The sequence below is a fragment of the Hipposideros armiger genome, unplaced genomic scaffold (assembly GCF_001890085.2).
Source record: "Hipposideros armiger isolate ML-2016 unplaced genomic scaffold, ASM189008v1 scaffold_452, whole genome shotgun sequence".
Taxonomy (NCBI): domain Eukaryota; kingdom Metazoa; phylum Chordata; class Mammalia; order Chiroptera; family Hipposideridae; genus Hipposideros; species Hipposideros armiger.
The window spans coordinates 1,160,255-1,182,414 of NW_017731802.1; the positions used below are offsets into that span (position 1 = coordinate 1,160,255).

The 22,160-nt window shown below is 39.0% G+C and overlaps 1 protein-coding gene across 5 annotated transcripts in view; it reads left to right on the plus strand.

Moving 5' to 3' along the window:
* GABRB1 (gamma-aminobutyric acid type A receptor subunit beta1) overlaps positions 1-22,160 on the plus strand; it is a 432,747-nt gene that overhangs the window by 190,216 nt on the left and 220,371 nt on the right. The gene's annotated exons all lie outside the window — the stretch shown is intronic.

Consider the following 22,160-nt stretch of genomic DNA (forward strand, 5'->3'; position numbering starts at 1 on the left):
TTGTCTGTTCCCCTTCCCCCAATTCCCCAGCGCTGTTCCCATCCCCCCCAATTCCCCAATAAAAATCTTTAAAAAAAAAAAAAACTTGGCCTGCAAATCCCAGCTCCTGAGTGTTGGGGAAGAATCCCTTAAAGTTAACAGCAACAGATTGCTGCTCTCTTTGCATCATGGTCCTTCTGTTCAGATGCCTCATGGAGAAGTACCATGCGTGGCTATGCTATACTTAACCAAGCGAAAACATCAAGCAATGTTCAAAACTGGTCATGAGTGGCCTATAGATAGCTTTTTCCAGAAGGTCCTCAAAGTGCTTAGTTGAATGTCTTCTCAGATACTTACGGCATAAATCCACAATACCTCACCAACACTGAGCACATCTCTCATGTTCTAACAGAATTTTAATCAACATTTCCTGAATGTGCCTTCAGTTTTACAAAGCCAAGGAACTAATTGGTGGGAGGAGTGTTTTAAAACAAACATCACTAAACAAACCTGGGGAGTCAGTTCTGGGCTCTGTCTTGTAATCACTGTGTTTAAATGACTTTTCAGTTGTCTGTCAGAAAGTCAGTAACTATGTGCTGAGCACTCCAGCATGCATACTAAGTATCAGTCCATGGACTCCAAATCACAGAAAGGTCCCTTCTTATAATTTTTAATTTGTCTAAAATTAGAAAGGGTGGTGTAAATATTAATTTATGCAGAAAACTAGTCTGGAAACATTTGGTTGGCCTCAAATGTACTTAAAAAAATAATCCCTAACAATTCAGGAGATCTAGAGTCTAGTAATAAGCCATCAGTAAAAATGGCCCATGCATTTTGTAAGTCTCATGAAATTATCCATATTTGTAAACAATTTATTTTTCTGAATCTTTAAGGGACTCCACCTACCTCAAACTGACAGTTATGCACAGACAATAACCATGGAACTCAGAAATTATCCATCATGGAAAAATCAAGTAGAAGTAACATCCTCATAAGCAATAACATCTTCAATTAAAGAGGACCATATTAATTTCATTATATTATTTCAAGTAGGTTCCCCTATTAGAGAGACCCTTTTAGTAATGTTTTTAGTTAGCTCTTACAGGTGCTTTATCCAAACTACGAACGTGTAGCTAAGCGTTGACTAGAATGCTAGACTTTATTGAGTTCTTGCTGTGTGCCAGGCACTATGAAAAGAGTTTGCATCAATTATTTTATGACATTCTCACAAAATTCCTCTTAAGTAAGCTAGTATCCCTATTTTAAACAAGAAATAAGTAATTTTCAAAAGGTTGCACATGCAGTAAATATTGGATGTGCTATTATGAAGAAGTAGGAACTGTGACTCCAGGGCTTTTAGTACTGCACTTAGTTTCTATATGATACATTTTTTTCTAATCTACACATCATGCTTACCTACAGGTTCCATATGATCCTCATAACAATCTAGTTCCTGTATAAGCAAGTTTATGGCATAAGATATTAAGGTCTCACAGCTTGCTGGTGCAAAGGTGGAACCCACATCCAACTTTCACTTCAAGTCACTCAAAATTGTTAACTTAAACTAAATCCACATTGGGAAATAAATATTTCTTTAGTAGGGACACACTGCAGAGATAAGGATAGCTATAAATTAATCACATCCTGAATGAATCCTGGATCTAACTACATTTCATCACTTTCGTTGTTATGCCCTCCCTAGCAAGAACCACCGCAATTTCTTGCCCGAACATGCTTGCCCTTGTTCCCTTACAGCAGCAGCTCTTCAGAATCACAGATATTTCTGAGAAGCTGGTATAAGAAATGACCTTTGCATTCTATGAAAATAATGGGCATGCATTTTTGCACGCTCAGGCATATGCAAATTTAGCGTGAAATTTCATGGAGGCTCCCAAGTTGAGATCCCTCCTTTAAGTTCTGAGCCCCTCATCCTCAGCCTATTAGTGGTGATACTTAAAAACAGAAGTCAAGTCATGTCACTTCTCAACTAAAAACCCGCCAATGATGTCTCATCTCGCTCAGAAAAGAATCTGAATGAGACACCACATAAGCTGGCCCCAGGTACCTCCGACACCTCATTTTCTACCTCTTCCCTTCAACCACTTCCCTCTGGTCACAAAGACCATCTAGCTCATAGATGTCAAGCTGAGTCCTGCCTACCGCCCTTTCTCTCACTATCCCCTCTGCCTGGAAGACTCTTCCTCCAGATGTCCACAAAGTGGGCTTCTTCACCCAGATCCCACAATGCCATCTGATCACAGAGGTCCTCTATCACTCTCTTCTCTTGCCCTGATTTGGTTTTTGTCTTAGCAATTATAACATTTTTCAAATTGTGTACTTGTTTGTACTCTGATTCCTGTCTCCAAATACCAGGTTAGGAGTTCCCTGAGTATACCAACTGTTTTGTTTACTGCTGTAATCCCAGTGACTAGATCATGGTTGGCACACAGTGGGCACTCATGCAGTATTTGCTGGGTGAGAGCATGAATTAGATAAAGGCTTCATAAATAAATATGACACAAAACATAAATCTAAATGAGTGTCTTGCCAGTCAGATTAACCACTTAAAAAAAAAAAGACACTGACATTTGTCTTCCAAGCTAGTTCAACATTAGCTTACAAATCACTCTATAAAGTTAATTGCATTACTCGATAGTCACTTTAGAATTTTTTTTAAATGCAAGATGTTATATATTTTTAGATTGATAATCCAGGTGTGTTTCAGGTTGATTTTTCACCCCAAATCTAATTGACCTTCAAAAGGGAAAATTATATTTTGGGTGCCAAGTTAAATGATGCTGTACTTTTTGGACTATGATCAATAGTCCTCTCCGAAAGTTCTTATATATCAAAAAATATTGTTACTTTTTGAGTTCATTGGTTTGTCAAAAATCCAATATACTTTAGGAGGAAAAAAAATCAAGATACCATTCCCTCTGTTTCTTCTTCTATGTTGCATGACATTGAAGACTGGTTCAAAAGAGTATAATTTTTTTTTCAAAGATTTTTATTGGGGAACTGGGGGAAGGGGAACAGACAAGTTGCTTTCGTTTTGTTCTTCAGTCTAGTTGTGGAGGACATTGCTTCACTGGCCCAAGTTGGCACCATCATTACGCTCTTCCCGGGCAAGGCAGATCAGTCGCCGGCTTCTGGACGGCCGCTCACTGCGGCTGCTGGCCGCTCATGCTGGCTGCTGGCTACATACGGTAGCCCATGGCAACCCACTGCCACAGGGGCTGCAGCCTACTCCATCGCCAGCGACTCACAGCAGCCCAGTTCCAGGTTGAGCTGTTGTTCAGCATCTTAGCTGTGGAGGGCAGTGTCACTGGCCCTCATATGTGAGATCCGAACTGCGGCCCTCTGGAGTCCCAAGCCAGCTCTTAACCATCGCGCCACTCGGCCGGCCCCAAAAGAGTCTTTAAAAGGTATAAAATAAATATATTATTGAGCCAAGGTAGCTTAATTAAATAATAATATTTCATCAATTAGCATGTTTAAAGATTACTGGTAGTACCCAAATAAAGTATTTAAACGTATTTTGTGCTGAAGTTGATATGTAACGTCCTTGTTTATATAAATTCGACTGCTTTGAGTTTGGAGATTACAAACCCAAATGTCAATCTATATCAGGCAATTACCCTATGTAGTTAATCTCTGATTATCCATTCAACAAACTCTCATGAAACACCAGCTATGTGCCAGGAGCATTACCAGTTGCTGGAGATAAAACATTGAGTGATACATATAAATGCGTTTAGAGGGGGAGAGAATTTAGGGAAGAAATAACTGCAGTGCAATGTACAAAGTATAATGGGAGTGAAAATGTACCAAGTGGAATAGGACCACAAGGGAACAGGAGCCTGTCTTCCAAGGAAAATGAGGAAGAACATGGACATTTTTTAATGTGATGTTTGAGCTCAGTTGTGAGGGATTCTGAAAAGTTTACCAATAGGAGAGATCAGGGGAAAGAAACAGCTAGCAGGGCAATGGAAATACTTGGACAGTCTTGCAGTGGATGGAGAATACAGTGCATGGGGTAAGTGCAGGAGTCAAGCCTATGAAGGTAAGTGGGGGCCTTATACATAGTGTCATGGCAGTTTAGAAAATAGGCTCATGACTGTTTCAGAATTGTTTTTAACAAGGCCGTTTCTGGGAGCAACGTGGAGGATGGACTATAGGAAGGCAGAGGCTGTGTTAGATTTTTAGTAGCTGAGTTGTATTTCTAAACAGGAATTTTATTAAGGAGCTGGGCATTTCTCTTCATGAACTCAGAGTCTTCTTCATGCACTACTCTAGGTATGTGTTCCTAAAGGTACAGTACCTGGTCTTATTCATCTTTCTTTCCCCAGGACCTTGCAGAGTTCCTGGGACTGTAGGCACTCAATAAGTAATTCTTGACTTGAATCAGACTGTTGTATTGTTTTATTAATGCAGTGAGATCCCAGGCTCCGTTATACAATACACTATAACACAAAGATGGAGACATCTTTAAGCCTTTCACTGTTTCCAGTGGCCTATCTTTGGTAAGAAGTGGCTATACTGGAGCTTATGATTCAAGACAGCTGCATTGAAAAATGCAGGAAAGCATTTCATGCCACTTTGGTCTGCTCTCTCTCCTCAGCAGGACAGTCAGACTAGTTCGATTAGAGGTAACTGACTTCTTATTCGATCTGACTTCCTTAATCTTTTGCATTTACTACGTTCAGCAAGTAGAATAATGTGAAGATACCTTACAAGATTTCTCTGAAAAGACACCTAGGACCATCTTTAGGAAAATTTAGTTAAGAAAATAAGTGTCATATGGTATATCTTCCTACAGCTTACTCAACAGCTAAAGTAATAAGTACTGCCCATCTGTTCCCTGGTAACCCTATTTAACTCTACTTAAATTAGTTCAATTGATGAAGTTTTCATTGATTTGGCAAGTGAGAAACGTAACTACCATGTATTGTGCACATATTATAAACCAATATATAGTGTATGCTAATGGCATCTTATCTTTTTTAATCTTTCCAACAAACCTGATCATTGTCAGTACCTGCACCTATCCTCCATATGTACATTCGAAATCCATCACAAATATTTTCAAAGGCTTTTAAATCTCTTGACTTCAGAAATCAGTGAATATATATTTTTGAGAACAAAATAGAAAGGATATGGAACTTAAACTCTGAGAGGGTAAGTTGGGCAAGGCCCACTTTTCCTGGTTCTCAAACTTTACTTTTGCCCCCCAGTTTTATTGAGATATAATTGGCATACAACATTATATTCATTTCAGGTATACAACATAATGATTTGATACGTGTATACTTTGCAAAATTATTACCATGGTAAGTTCACTTAACATCCATTATCTCACATCGTTACAATTTTTTGCTTGTGATGAGAATTTTTAAGATCTACTTTCTTAGCAACTTTCAAATATACAGCACTATTAACAATAGTCACAATGCTGTACATTATATCCTCAAAACTTACTTATTTTATAACTGGAAGTTTCTACCATTTGGCCACCTTCTTCTATTTCCCCCATGCCCATCCCCTGCCTCTGGCAACCACCACTCTGTTCTCTGTTTCTATGAGTTCATTTTTTGTGTGTTGGAATCACCTGGGGATCTTGTGAAAATGCACATTTTTATTCAGTAGTGCATCTAAGGTGGGGCCTGAGATTCCAGGGACCACATCTTAAAATAAGCACTAAACAGCTATGGCTCTGAACCACTACACTGGACTGTGGGCATGGAAAATTCAATCTGTGCCAATGATGGTGACAGAGGTTTTACTGGAAGCTCTGAAAATACAGGACCCAGGTCTAACTTGTATATGGAATTTTTCCTTGGCCTGACATTGTAAATTTTATTTCTTGAATCTTCAGATTTTTTTAAAAAACAGAATCCAGGTCTTTTTGAGGCAGTAAGCTCCTAGCAATATGCTTATGGTTTACTTTTTATTCTTCCCCTCACCTGGAAAGAAAATGCCCACATGGAAGACAAGTTGGAGAATGAAAGAAAAGATAATCAGAGAGTCAGAGAACTAGCAGGAAGCTATGTTCCTAAGCCAATGTAAACAAGATTTTAAAAGGACAAGGATGACAAATGGCCCCTAAAGTTTTCTTCTTGCAGTTACTCCGAAACGCCTAGCAGCTCTTCTGTACCTCAGGGCCCTTCGTCCATCCCTTTTCTGGGACTGTCTTTCCCCAAATTACATGGCGAATTCCTTTTCATCTTTCAGTTTTCAGCTCAAAGGTCACTCGCTCAGAAATGAGCATCTTACCCAAAATAGATCCCCAACATTTATTTTGCTCCCCAAAATATCCCACAATGTTCATAAATGCAGGAACTCTTTTCTTTCTTATTCACCAGTTTTAGTCACACTCAGTCTTCAGTGAAGCACATGGCTCATGGAACAGTGTTCACACGTATTTGTTAAACACGTAAATGAAAGCTGAGCAGGATGAACTAAGAAAACGCCAGTGGATTTGATAACTAGTAAATTGTAAGCACCCTTACATAAGAGTGTTTTCAGTGAAGTGGTGGAAGTGTAAGAATACTTAGAAGGAAGTTAATGTAATCTACGTGCTACTTCAAAAGATTGGCTATGTCAGGAAAGTAATTATGGGGAAAGTACCAGGAAGCAGGAGAGTAAGAGGCTTAGTTCTAGGGCCTTACATGTTTGAACGTTTCTGTGAAGAAAAGAGAAAGGATCAGCAGGATGAGAGAAGCTAAAAGTGCAGCAGACGAGAAAGAGTTAAACTAGCAAATAGATAACAAAACTGAACTTCAGTAATTTAAACGAAAACCAAAACAAACGATGCAAGGAGCCCCCCAAGAGCATAAAGAAAATGATTCACAAACGGAAAAATCACAAATTGTAACATATAGTCATTTAAAGACTTTTAAGCACCTAAATTAGTTATTCAATGAACCTATTATGTTACCAAGCTATAATTTACATTTTCATTTTCGCTGTTGCTGTCCTTGGAATTTCTTTTTTTCTTTTAAGGCTCATGTGTTACCACACCAGAATCAGGATAAGATGTAATTGTATGCTTGAGCGAGGTTCTTGAAAAAGAGACACTGTGTCCCTGTGTCTTCAATGTCTACTTTACCACCAGCCTGCTGGGAAATAGTGTGAAAACCAAAATGTGTCTGCACTAAACAGTGTAGCACCTGTGCTGATGACTAACCTTCTATATGAGTTTTAAAAGCGACTGCAAGCATCCTTCAATGCTTTTGAATCACATGACTTCAAAGCACAATGAACATATTCTTTTGTGAAAAAGAAGAAAAAGCAATTCGGTTCCACTCAAATTTGAACAAAGTAAAAAATAAAAATGAAAGAAAAGAATATTTCAAAACTACATTTCAGTCTGCAATTTAATTACTAGCATTACATGTTTTTTCTTTATTATAGCATTAATTGTTTAAGATGTTCATACTACTTATTTCCACAAAGATTTAAAATGGCTTCTGCATTAAAATTAAGTCTAAACAATTTAAAAAATAAAGAACATATTCCATCTTAAGATAACAAATTTTTTAAAAATATAATATATAACAGTTTTGAATGCTTCATTTATAATTGAGTTCTATTTCTCCCTCCATATGGTAGACACCTTGGCATAAAAGATTATACTCTCCAACTATGAACTGTAGTCCCACAAACAGTAGATTAAGCAATATATTTAATTTGTTATAGTTTTTAAAAATCAAAATTGAGGAATATGAAATTAATAATGCATTCAATCATCAAAAGACCATATCAATATTAATTATCACTACACTTTATGGAATGAAGTCCTAAGGCATTATTCTTAGTGACTTACAAGGGTTATGTTTTAACTAACACTAAAGCTGTTTCCAATATTTTAAATGATTTTTATTAAAATATAGCTAACATACAATATTATATTAGTTTCAGGTATACACCATAGTTATTCAATATTTATATACCTAAAGAAGTGATCACCATTATAAGTTCAGCAACAATCAGGCACTGTACTATGCTATCACAATATTATTGACAATATTCCCTATGCTGTACATTACATCTCCATGATTGATTTGTTTTATACCTGGAAATTTGACTTCTTAAACCCTCCAACTTTTTCTCCCCTTTTTAAATTTTTAATTACAGTTGGCATTTAATATTATTTTATATTAATTCAGGTGGACAGCATAGTGATTAAACATTTATATAATTTAAGAAGTGATCCCCTGACTAGCCTAGTACTCACCTGGCACTATACATAGTTATTTCTGTCTCATTGACTATGTTCCCTCTGCTTTACTTTACATCCCCATGACTATTTTGTAACTACCAATTTGTACTTCTTACTCCCTTCCTCTTTTGCACCCACTCCCCCAAAGCCCTCCCTTCTGGCAACCATCAAAATGTTCTCTGTATCTATGAGTTTGTTTCCATCTTGTTTGCTTTTTATTTTGTTCTTATGATTCCACATATAAGCAAAATTACATTGTAACTGTCTTTCTCTGTTTGACATACTTCACTCAGCAAAATACCCTCCAGGTTCATCCATGCTGCCACAGATGCCAAGAACCCATTCCCTCTCATGACCAAGCAATGTTCCATTGTATATATCTACCACCTACTCTTCATCCATCCATCCATTAACAGACACGCAGACTGTCTCCACATCTTGGCCATTGTAAACAATGCTACAGTGAGCAAATGCATGCACGTATCCCCTCAAAGTAGCGCTTGGATTACTGGGTAATTCTTTGTCTCATGTTATAGCCTTTGTTTTAAAGTATATTTTGTTTGGTATAAGTATTGCTACCCCAGCTTTCGTTTGTTTGTTTGTTTGTTTGTTTCCATTTTCATGAAATATCTTTTTCTATTTCTTTACATTCAGTCTGTGAATGTTTTTTGATATGAAGTGAGTCTCTTGTAGGCAGCATATGTAAGGGCTCTGTTTTTTTTTATCCATTCAGTCACTGTATCTTTTGATTGGAGCACTTAATCCATTTACATTTAAAGTAATTGTTGATAGGTATATAATTATTGCCATTTTATTACTCACATTTATTTTTTTAAATGATGTGTCTTGGTCTGGGCCTCTTTGGGTTCACCTTGTTTGGGACTCTCTGTGCTTCCTGGACTTGTGTGTCTATTTCCTTCACCAGGTTAGGAAAGTTTCCTGTCTTTATTTCCTCAGATATAATTCAGATTTTAATTCCTTCCTTTCCTTCTGGTACCCCTATGATAGGAATGTTGGCACTCTTGATGTTGTTCTGGAAGCCCCTTAAACTCTCCTCATTTTTTTTTTATTCTTTCTTTCTTTTTGCTGTTTTGATTGAGTGTTGTCTGCTACCTTATCTTCTAAATCATTGATTTCATCCTCTGCTTCATCTAATCTACTGTTGATTGCCTTAAATGTATTCTTCATTTCAGTTATTGTAGTTTTTATTTCTGACTGGTTCTTTTTTGTGGTTTCTATCTTCATTTTTATGTTTCATATCTCTTTGTTGTTCTCCCTGAGATCATTGAGCATCCTTATAAGCATTGTTTTGAACTCTGCATCTGGTAGATTGCTTGTCCTCATTTTGTTTAGCTTTTTTTTTTTCCTGGAGCTTTGTTCTGTTCTGTTTTATTTGGGACATGTTTCTTCATTTCTTCATTTTGGCTGCCATTCCATTCTGTGTTAGTTTTGTATGTATTAGGTAGGGCTGCTATGCCTCTTGGTCTTAGTAGAATGGCCTTATGCAGTAGATGTCCTGTGGGGCCCAGTGGCACAGTCTCCCTGGTCACCAGAGCTGGGTGCTCCAGGTATGTCCCTTGAAAGGGTTGTGTGTGCCCTCCTGTTGTAGTTGAGCTCTGGTTATTGTTTGCACTCAGTGGGAGGTATTGACTCTTGGGTTGATTGGTTGTGAGCCCTGGTTGTGGCTAGAGTGGAGCAACTGTTGTGCAGGGTTTGCTGTAGCAGGGCTCTAGTGCCTGATCAGTCTGCTCTTTGGGTGTGTTTTCCTTGGAGGCAGGTGGGTGATGCTCTGGCTCCATCTGAAGATGGCCACTGGGCATGCCAGCCTTGGAGACACCTGGCAGGGCACCCACTGCAGACTAAGTTCAGCTACAGCCTGTGCTCTGAACAGGGCCACCTGGCATGAACCCCAAAGCAATCCTCAATGGCTGCCATCCATGCTGGGCTTGGAGGTGCCTTAAGAGGCCAAGCCACGAAGCAAGGCTGGCTGCTGCTAGTGTTGGACTTGGGTTTGCCAGAAAGAGGTTCAGGATATGCTGAAGCCAGCTGCTGTTTGTTTGGGTTTTGTGAACCTTTGAGAGATTTTAGGAAGATCCAAAGCATGAGCCAAAACACGCTGTTTGTATGGAAAAGCCACTGAAAGTAGCTTAGGTGGGCCTGCAAGTTGGGTGGGGTGGCATCTCAGGGAATCACCAAGATGGGTTGGGTAAATGGTGTTAGCTAGGTTGATGGAGACTCAGATGTGATTCACACCTGTGTCTGCATGCTGGGATGAGTAGAGCTCAACAAAGAAACAATGGATTCTGCCAGCACTTCTGTCCAGGAGAAAGCTGCCCCTCCAGTCCTCATTCTGAAGCCAGATAACACAGCTCCTCCCTGTATGTCCCTGGCACCTTTGGAGCTGCTGCCCCGGCATTGGAACTCAGAGCAAGTGAGTTGGTCAGTGAGTAAGTCCATGTGTGGATCTTTTAAGAGGACTAGCGGGGAACCCAACAGCCTTCCATCTCACCCAACCACAATCTCCACTGGTTTTTACAGTCAGAAGTTAGCGGGACTTCTATTCGTGGCACTGAAAACCTGGGCTGGGGAGCCTGGTGTGGAGCTGGGCCTCTTCATTCCTTGGGGATCCTCTGCAGCTGAGATATCCCTCCAGATTGCTAACAGCCACATATGGGTGTGGGACGAGCACACCCTCATCTCTGCACCTCTATCAGTCTCAAGATGGTTTCTTCTGTATGTCCTTAGTTGTAGAACTTCGGTTCAGCTAGACTTCAGGTGATTCTTAATGATGATTATTCTGTAATTTAGTTGTAATTTGGATGTGGTCGTGAGAGGAGGCAAGCACAGCTTTTACCTACTCTACCATCTTGATTGAAAATCCCTGAGGATGCATATTTTGATCCACAATGTTGTGGACTTGAAATGAAAATGCTTTGGTGGCACTATGCAGCCCAGACATCTGCATCATGTCAAGGGTAGTTTTCACAAGGTCAAGATCAGTGATAATATCCATCTGAAGGTCAGGGTTCATCCCAGGGCCCAGCACTTTCCTGGTGGTGCACACACAGAACCACACAATTGGAATCACATCCATGGGCATCATTCCTGAGGGTCCCTGCCAAAAGAGGTGCAGGGAAACCAGGAAACAAATGCTCCTGGATCCTGAGGTACATTGAGCTCGTAGCTGGCAAACCTGCTAGCTGGTGGCAGGGGAGGTGGCTCAGCAGCCCCAGGTTGCAGCTTCTTTTTATCATCTACATTCCATGCAAAGTTATCCTTTCAGACACAATATTCAAGCATGAGATATAATAGATGATTATTTTGAAAATGACAGCATTAAACTACACTCTGCTTCTCTTTAAATTTTCACCAGTCTCATTAACTCTAAAATGGCTTGTGCTTTGACTCTAACACTCTCATCTCAAGCTCATTAATATACTGCTTTTATTTCTTGCAAACTCATGTCAAGCTGATTAAACCAGGGCATAAGTTCAGCAGTGTGGAATAGAATTGATGTCATTTTGTCAGATGGTCTTCTTGCCTGGAATCAGAAAACATCCTGAGCCATGTGTACCAAATGTGGAATGCATTTATTTAGCCAGCCTAAGGACCACACAATAATATACATATTCTTCTTCACAAGCTTACATTTTTTTCATTGGCTAAACTCTATTTAGAATGAGTAGTTGTTTCTGCCAGTCTTCTTGTTTTGCCTTTCCCATCTGCCATTTCTGTTATTAAAAATGAGTGAAAATACATAAAACTATCATTTGTGGTATTTTATCTCTTCTCATTCCAGAACTGATGTATTAAACTTAAAATTTTTTCCTTTTGCTTGTTTTATCTTAATAATACACTGAGAGTTCTATATTCTTATGACAAATACTATTTTTCGCATGATGAGTCACTAGGTAGGTATTATTCAAACTAGTACATCAATGTACAAAAGTTACCAAATAGAAGTATGTTCTTGAACACTAATGTGATATTTTATTGAAGGCCTTCTCAGTGAGGGCATTTCCAAGAGTTACTGCAGCACTCAATGAATATACTCTTGAGAAAAGGTGTGGTGTCAGTGAGAATTCGAGCTATGATTCTTCAAGATGTGATGCATTTAGCATATAAAGAATATAAAGCTTCTTAAATAGCCACAGTCACAGACTAAGAAGAAATAGTTGGGGAACAGGTTAGAGTCATATCTAGGCTTTAGGATTCCCAAAGTTGTACAACTTAATATGTAATTGCAAGGCTCCTTCTAGGGTCTTGTAAAGGGTTCAGTGAAAATGAGAGGCCTTGAAATTGAAGTTTCATTAGTTTCACAGTGAATGTACCTCTTGGCATCAGGTAGGCAGAGGTGGGTGAGGTGGGTGGTGATTGTGCCCTACCTACATGAAACAATATCCCAAATTATGATTTCGACTTTTTAAATAGCCCCTCTACCTCATGCTCAAAATTAAAACTGTCTAAATGTTGATAAGGATTAGAATTGTGATAGAACTCTATATACACAAGGACTTAAGCCTCCAAATGTAGTGATCTATCTATCTATCTATCTATCTATCTATCTATCTATCTATCTATCTATCCATCCATCCATACCAGCTGTGCTAAAAGTAAGAACTGACTAGGTTCAGGCACTCTCTTGAAGACGCTACCTAATTATTTCATTTAATTCTCTCAGCAACAGGGGAAGAAACATAATTTAAAAATTTTTATTGTTGAGAAATTAAGACTTAAACAGTTTAGATAATTTTCCTAAGGTCACCAGTGATTCAATAGCAAACCCCATCTGTCTGATGTCAAAGGCTATGATTATCTCTTTTCTGGGCCCAAATGCCATACTGTTTGTGTGCTATAGAGTGAATAAGAAAAATAAAAGCAGACCATGATAGACATTCCTAGTTGTGTGGAAAGCTCAAAGCATATATAATAATAGTAAACATTTAAAGACAATTACAATGGCATTATTAGCTATTTATTTACCAAATAATTGTATCCTAAGAGATTCCTCCCCACACTGAGCATAACCTTGGAAAGCAAGGGGTATGAATCTATATGACGTCTCAAATATTCTCCTGACAGATAATTCTTGGGTAGATTATTTGTCAGATTGAACATCTCACACATGAAATATAAGTGAATTCTCGCAGGCCAGGATGTGTGTCAGCTTTTCTAAGAATTCGTTTTCAAGGACTTTCTGACATGTTCAGAGTTCATCTAAGCCCACATACTTGGGCCTGGGTCTTCACCATGTTCATACTCTGGTCATATGACTCCCATGATGGAAGCACCAGGGAGATCCATCACTGGGTAGGCCTATCTGAGAATGTTGGATGCTACCTCACGGGCAGACCAGGTATAGCACTGAGGTCTCTGTGCATCTGTAAACAAGGAAGCAAGATGGGTCCAAAAAGAACAGCGAAAAATATCTCCTCTCTCTCCCAGAATAGGTGGGCCTCCCTCAAAACCCCATGGAGTTATGTTTTACTAGAGGACCGAGGTGTCTGGGGAAAAAAGATATATGAATAGGGACTACAACATGGTTCAGACATGTTGTTAGAATTCTAGGAAAATACGTGCCCAAATTAGTTAAAATTTGGGTATTACTATTAAAACAACAACAACAACAAAATAACTTTCCTCAGCATAGTGTTTTTAAAAATAAAAATTTAGGTTCTTTTCATCTATCGGATTGTGAAGTACCCAGAGTAAATATGCTCTGAGTTTATATCTGTACTTTGTACACACAGTTTACATTGAGTGCACTGTAGAGCATTTCTTTGTTTCCTCGTCTTCCCACCAATGAGAATGTGTGAGCTTGAGGGCAGTGTTCACAATTCCTTCTTACCCGTATGTGCTTCACACGTAGACTCTCTCAGGGCATACTCGTTGAGTTACAGACAAGATACTGAGACACGTGAGATTTAAGGAAGCTGTGTGGGGGAGCAAATCAGTGGCAGAAACAGAATTAGAACAAAATCCACTACTTCTTGGCCAGGGTTCTTGTAATAACCTGCAGTAACAGCTAGGTGTCCCCTGGAGGTGGCAAGACATCCCTGAGAATGCCTAGGGTTCCCCAAGGCGTTTAGCATTACCAAATGTGGAAAAGTTATGTGTTATAGTCTACATAGTTTTGTTTTGCTGCCAAGCCTGAGACTTCCTAGGTGTATGCTTAATCCATAGTTGGTTTTGTGTCAGAGTGAATTTGTTTTTTGGATTTTATTTTTCCTGGATTACTCCTTTTTATTAACTGTGCTTTTCAGGCTTTTTGCTCCATTTCTACTCTGCCCCCAGTTCATTAATGGCAATATGGCACAATAAAGAAGCCCCATCTGCTGGCCCATTTTTGTTGACCTAGTGGAACGGCTCATTAGAACTATTGATTTTCCTTAATGTTCACAACTAAATCTGATGAAGGAAAATAGTGCTAAATTGTCCATTTCCTCAGGTGAATCAATAGCGCTGCTATATTCTAGTCGCTGGGCTCATAACTCTACCAAAGTGTTTTCCAAGTCATACTCTAAAATGTCTGAATATAAAAGCTACAATTACATACTCCATGAGAATATAGGCTTCTTGAGGTAGAGACCATGTCCTGTTTACCTTGTTACTCCTAAACCCTAGGCTGGTTCCTAGCCTGTGATATATGGTCAATGCATGTTTATTGAGGAAAATTAATACTATATTATTATTTTGCTCATTTACACTATATCATTCAATATATAAGCCTCATGATCATTTCAATAATTTTATTCATAAAAACACCTGTAACATTTTTACATTCTGAGCGTATGATTCAGTGTGCCGGTCTGTATCATCAAGCCTGAATTCTGTAAGTCATACCCTTTCCAATATACAATGCCATCATAAATATGCCTTAATCACATCGCACCCCAACTCTTCTCTTTATTTCCTCCTAGCCCCCCATCTAGGTGAATCTGAATAGAAGGCATGAGAGGGCACTGGGAAGAGGTTATCTTGGGGTCAGGAATATTGGCCGGCATCAGCAGGTTCAAGGAAGTACTCTACAAGCTTCTATCCCCCCCCCCTGATCAATTAGTTCAGAGTCTGCAAGAGCTTCTTGTCTAATGGAATGAATTCCCATGACATACACAAGAAATCTGCGAGGTTCTTTTTAAAAATTTTATGGTAGCAAAAATATTGCCAGCTTGGACTGAGAGGAACAGACAGGACAAAATGAAAGAAGACCCTTAACTTCCTAAATTCTAAGTCAAGAACCAGGCTGATTCTCAGCTGCAACCACATGCTCCCTTTCATGATAAATAAAGGATGATTCTGGGAGCAGGGCCTTGGCTCCAAATTGTGGAACCTGGAGCCACCGCAGATTATTCCCAAGCTTTAAAACCTAATGGAGTTTGCTTTGGTTGTATTTCTAAATTTCTTGGGGCCAGTGACTCCTTGTTTCCCTCCATTTTCTTCTTTTTCGAATGGAAATGTCTGTAACTGTTTTCCTATGCCTGTCCCACCATTATTTTGCGGGAACAGAAAACCATAACAGGTCCACAGATGGAAAGGATTTTTCTTACCAAAGATAGATTATGCCCAGAATCTCACCCATAACAAATTTAAATGATTTAGATGATGGGATGATCAACTTTTGAGCTGAGGAGACCTAGATGAGATTTTGAACTTGAGTTGATGCTGAAATTGGCTGAGACTTTTGGAGACTTTGTGATGGGGTAATGTATTTTGCATCTCAGATTAACATGAATCTTTGTGGACCACAGGGAAGATTATGGTAGGCTAAATAATGTCCCCCTTGTCAAAAAAAAAAAAAGATGCCCATGTTCTAATTTGCACACCTAAAACTAATTAAAAAAGAAAATAGAATATGGCCATTAGCCAAGGAATGTGAAGGCCTGTAGAACCTGGAAAAGACAAGGAAACAGAATATCCTCTAAAGCCTTGAGAAGGAGCACAGAGCTGATAATCCCTTTATTTCACCCCATAAGAACAAATTTCAGACTTCTGACCCCCAGAACTATCAGATAATAAATTTATATTGATTTAAGCCAGGACTATTCTTATTTGGTTACAGAAGCAATAGAAAACTAATACAGGTAGAAATCAGTGTTATGAGAAAGAACCCTAGAACTTTACTTTCCAGGCTTCTCATTCTGAGAGGAATGAGAATGGCAGGAAGAGAATAAGGCACTCATCATTACACAGTGGAACCTTTGCTGTGAATTTTGCCTAATGAAACATGGTGATATCCTCAGCCATGAGGAATGTGGGGCATTATTTGAAGTATAGTAATTAAGACTATAAGCTTTGGAGTTGACTTAGATGTGAATTCCAGCTAGGTCATGATCTTAGAGAAGCAAATTAATTTTCCTTTCTATAGCCTAAGTTTGCTGATTTTGGAAATGGAGATTTGTATCCCTACCTCATAACGTCAGTGTGTGGATTGACTGAGAAAATTCTGCAAATAATTTATCCTGTGACTGGCTCATGAAAAGCACAATTTGAATCATTCTTTTTATTCATTCATTCAGGAAATTTACTGAGTGCATATTATATGATAGGCACTATTTTACATGCTGAGGCTAAAGCAGTGTTCAAAAGAGATAAGTGTTTTGTGGAACTTATATTCTATTGGAAGGACTATGTTTTAAACAAGATAAAATATTACTATATTTGTCATATTGCATAGGAATAAATGATCAGGAGAAACACAGAGAAAAGAAACATTGATGGTAACTGGAAGCATGTTTATTTGCAGATGGCAATAATCCAGTACTGCACTGTACACCTGACACTGAAGCTGAATAATACTGAATGTCATCTATAATTTCATATATATATTTATATAGTCACAGGATATGGAGTACAGCATAGGGAATAGAGTCAATGGAATTGTAACAGTTATATACAATATCAGACGGGTAGTAGCTTGGGGGGGTTGTCACTTTGTGAGGGGTGAAATGTCTAACTATTACATTGTTTTGTATACCTGAAACTAATAATAAAAAATATAATAGGTTTTTTGAGCATTTTGAGCCTTGCCTCTGCTCCGGGCCCACTCCAAACTCTTTGGAGTGTACTTTCTTTTCTAATAATGGCCCTTGAGCCATTCTCTACTTTTTCTTCCACTTCTGCTTCTTTGAAATGTATTCTTTTCTCCTAACAAACCCCTTTTCTGCAACTTCAAAAAAAAATTATCCAGTACTGCAGGAAAATCAGATGATTCAGGAGAAAGGAGAGAGTAGTGTCCTAGTTTCAGGTGATGGGAACTAGGATCCACTATAAAGGTGCAGGGACTGGTCTTAAACAGCTGACACGTAGCTCATCTGCAGTTAGGGGATAAGGCAAAAATCTATGGACCAAAGCAGATGGGTGGGTACATGTGGTTGGGGAGTATGTGGAAGTTCTCATCTGATGGCTTCTGTTTTCTAGGCCAATAGGTAGGTAGGTTAGCAGCTGAAAGGAAGAATTGGAGAGAAATGTTTGGTGTTGGGAGACTGAGCCAGAAGAAGTCATCCAGAAAAAAAGGGGAGGTGCCTAAACTGGACAAAGAAAGGAGGGTTGGTCAGGGAGCATAAGCAGGCCCACTTTGTGATCATGACTTTAAAGTGAGAGGCATCAACTTTTCTGTTGTTTTTTTATCTATTTTTGTCAACACAGACAGATGCATGGAGTTAGCAGATAAATAGATTTAATCAAGATTATACTCTAGCCAAAGTAATTCAACAAAGAGAAATTGATAAGAGAGTCGGAGATACATATAAAGGAGTGATTGTAATGACTGAGCATGGAATTTAGTATGGGTGTGGAGGGAAAAGAGGATATGTAAGGGGAAAGACTTTAGTAAAGAAAAGGTGATAAGATCAATTAACTGTAGGTCCTCGTGGGGTCAAAAGATTGTTGAAATGGAAGTACTAGAAGAAATATTAGAATGAACATAGGAGGAGGCACCTGAGGAGTAGTAATATTTGCACTTGAAATGCAGTTATTGCTCATGACAAAGTCAAAAGCATGACAGACAGGGAGTGACCAAGATAGGACAGATGACCAAATTATTGGAGAAGACGTCCATGAGCTAAGAGCCCAGGGCATTGGGTGAATCATCTACATGGATATTTAAGAAGATGGAATTTGGAGTCTTAGAAAGGGGAAAGGCATGGTTTTGTGTTTTATATTTTTGTTCTTAGTAAAGGAATTCAACACCCTATAGTAAAGTGACTTGTTTTTGACAAACTCCATTTGTATTATAATTACTATAGTCAAAAACCAAAAGAGAGTTTAATGTATGTGTACCTTATATTGTGGAAACGACTGCTGGATGATTACCATTAATAATAGAGGTGTCACCCCTGCACTCAAAAGCTTTTTCTAGATAATTGAGTCCCCAGAGCTTTGCACAATGCCGGGAAATAAATAGTTGTGCAATGAATATGTGCTACCTTAATAAAGGTATATATGACACACTTAAAGTCACACCTTTAGCTAATTTTATCTAATGTTAACCACATCTTTAGAAGTCAGCCCTAGGACATCAATTTATCATTAATTATTTGCATAATATAATGTACATACTTAATCTCACCCTGTTCTTTGCATTTCAAGCATGCAGACTGGTTAATAATGTATTAGCCAGCTAGTGTAGCCATTAACCAGTTTTACAAATTAAAAGATCACAATAATTCGATGTGCTACATTTCAGCAAATCTAGATCACTGATATTTTAATTGGAGAAATTTTTTTCTTACCGTGAATAAATTTGGTGTCTACTCATTCTTCTTAAAATGCCTATATACACCTGCAATAAGCCATACAATGTCTTGTATATATATGTTAAATCTTGTGAAAATGAAAATGCCCAAAACCGAGGAAGGGTAAAAAAAAGTATATTGACAAATAAAGGAGACAATTTCATACAGTATATTATTTTGTATTTTTTAATGGAATTTACCAAACAGCTGACACAAAAAAAAATTGAATAAAATGTGAAAGTTCAAGGAGAAATTGCATCTGCAAAAAAAATTAAAGCCAAGTTTACTTTTGGACAGTCACTGGTGTTGCATGGCTGAAGTTCACAACATTTTTACCTAGATATTACTGCCTCTTCAGATTGAATTTTAATCTGGAGTCAGTGGAAGATCATTTATTCATTGTCATTCTTTCCTAGAGAATGGAATGATGAGAAAAATTACATAGAACCTATCCCTGCCTGTGGTTACCTCTTAGAAAAAGGCAGTGGAAACACCAGGGGACTCATCCTTATTGAAAACACGCTGTTTCTTAAGCTGGGTCATGGGTATACATGTCTCTTACTATCATACTTAAAATGTATGGATGTTTTTACAAATACTTTAAAATATATGAAATATTTTATTATAAAAATTATGAAACAAAAATAATCTAGCTAAAACCATATGTAAATATAGGCACTAGATCAAAGAAGAACAGTGCCAACCAGAAATAGCATATGTGCTTATTTTTGGTGACCCCTAATAATGTCTCTTCTGTCTGTTCCCATCTTTTGGAGGAATGTAAGCATCTGTTGCTTCTTTCCATTTTCTATTAGCTGGCACAGGAGATTACCCCTTGTAGGCTTGAAGGAATTGACATCCTAACCCAACAGGTACTGCCCTCACCCCACAAGAAATGCTCTGTCTCTTGTCTCTCCACCCTCACCATCCTGGCTTCAAACTAATCTTCATGAATTTAATAAGTATTTGTTGAATATCTTACATGGGTAAAGAATTATAAATTTTGAGATCCTTTCTATCCTGTGTGAATAATCCATGTTGGGTTTTGCAGGTATATAAACTCTTAGTAGTCAACTTGTTCCTATGGAGGAAGGGAACAACTGGAACACCTGTCGAGAGCAGAGCTAGTGAGAGCAAAAAGCAACACAGAATTGACATGAGTGTCTCAGTGGTCATTTTCTTTGTATGAGGCAAGCACTTGTGTTTCTAGGAGTGGTCTACACAGCCTTCTGAACCAGTGTGAATAATATCGCTTTCCCAGTGGTGGAAAATTCTATCTTAGAAATCTCCCAGGAACTCCCAGTCCTAGATCAACACCAGTTATTTTCAACCGACCATCCCTTTTCAAAAAGAAAAGCAGATGTTGGCTGACCGGTTGTGTGCCTGCCCCTCTGACCAGAAGCCAGTAGTGTTCATCAGCACTGAGTCTCAGGGCTCCAGGGGTCAGTTCTGGCACTCATTCACTGTCTAAAGGGACACAGTGTCATGGTCTCTAAAGAGGGCCGGCAAGGCTAAAAAGAGAGAGAGAGAATGGGGCCTCTGCTGCCTCCACCTCCCAGCAGGCTTTCCTGAAGAAAAATGCTGGTCTCTTAGGCTTTTAAGGGTCATTCATATTCACTCCTTGGCAAACTACATAATTTACAAAAATAAACCATCCCAAGCTCTTCTAACTAAGGAGCAATTATTTTCTCTGCCTCCCCACCCCCAGGCATTCAATGACTAAAAGTCTTCCCTTCCCCCCTCACCCAAGGAAGTGATGTGTGTGTGTTTACTTTGCAAGGAGCTGTTCACCATGTAAAAGCTTTGTGATGCTTCACCTTCATTGCTCAAACGCCACTGACTGCCTCTACGTAAATCTGAGCAGGGGAAACGATGATTATGATTATTTCAGTCCGTAACTGAGTTTCTCCCTCCCCAAAATTACTTATTTACTGACGACCCAGATATATCATACAAAAGATGATGGGGTAGGGGTAGAAGGATAAGTAGGAATTTTTGAAGCAAGTGAAAAAAGCGACACATAAAGAAGTGGCGGTATCTGTTTCTGCTGTTACAACCATCATTCCTTCCTGTCAGTAACCATTTTAACACAGACGTGCCCTGGTTGCTGGTGGCAACCCTCATTTGTGACACACTGATGGCACACAGCATATTTTTTCTCCATGGTCCCATGGGCACAACACCAGATTGCCATGCATATTGATTTTTCTCTCATCCCATTGAGACATCACAGCTGCCTCCTCAGAGTGTAGGTGGAGGCGAAACCTCACTCCTGAGCAGGACGAATGCATGCTCGCAGTGCTGCTTTGGAAACACCCCCATGCTGCTTGGAGCCTTTTTCATTTGCTCCTTCTGGGGTTGAGAAAATGAAAGCAAGGACCTCAGAGGACCTTTGACAGTCCTGAGGAATAAAAAAAGACAACAGCTGGGTTAAAAGCGGCTCAATAATTTCTCTGCACTTGGCACTCTCCTCCTCTGAAACTATGGCTGTGCAAGATGCTGAGAAAGAGAAAATTGAATTTGGCCTTGAAGTTTAAAGGAGGCAGATGCATCTGAATTTAAGTGGTAAGCCACTGTGGTCCTCTTTATGAGGTGATTAAATTACCTGAACTGGGTGCTTACATAATTAGCATTCTGATACATTGGGCCTGGGATTTGTGGTTACATGTTTGGCACGTGTGTGGCCTGATGTCTCTGCACACAGTGGTCTGCAGGTTGTGATTCCTCATAATTAGAAGCACAGGCAGGGACTATGATGACAAATGCAATGATTGCACAATTGTTTTCATGTTTCAGGGCTACTGCAGCACAGTGATGCTTAGACCTTAGACCACAGGTCAAATATTATTGTTTGGGTAATATTACTCTAGAGGGAATCGTGAGAGCTAATTCTGGTTCTCACTCTCCTTCCATGAGAAGTCCCCAAGCATACACATCAAAAAAATTGCTCATGAAGGGCCGGTCGAGTGGCTCAGTTGGGTAACAGCTCGCTTAAGAGTTTGCGCTCTGAGCAACAGCAGTTCAATTCTCGGCCCAAGCTGAGCCGCCTCTGAGCTGCCAACTGGTGGCAGGATGGCTCAGCTAAAAAAAACTGCTCATCAAATCAAACACAACTTCCTGAGCTCATTTTTTGCTTTAATCTGTAGATAAATGAACGGTTTCATACATAAAAATAAATGAGTACCTGGTGGGTTTCAGGGACAACTTCCCTGATTTCCTTCACTCAC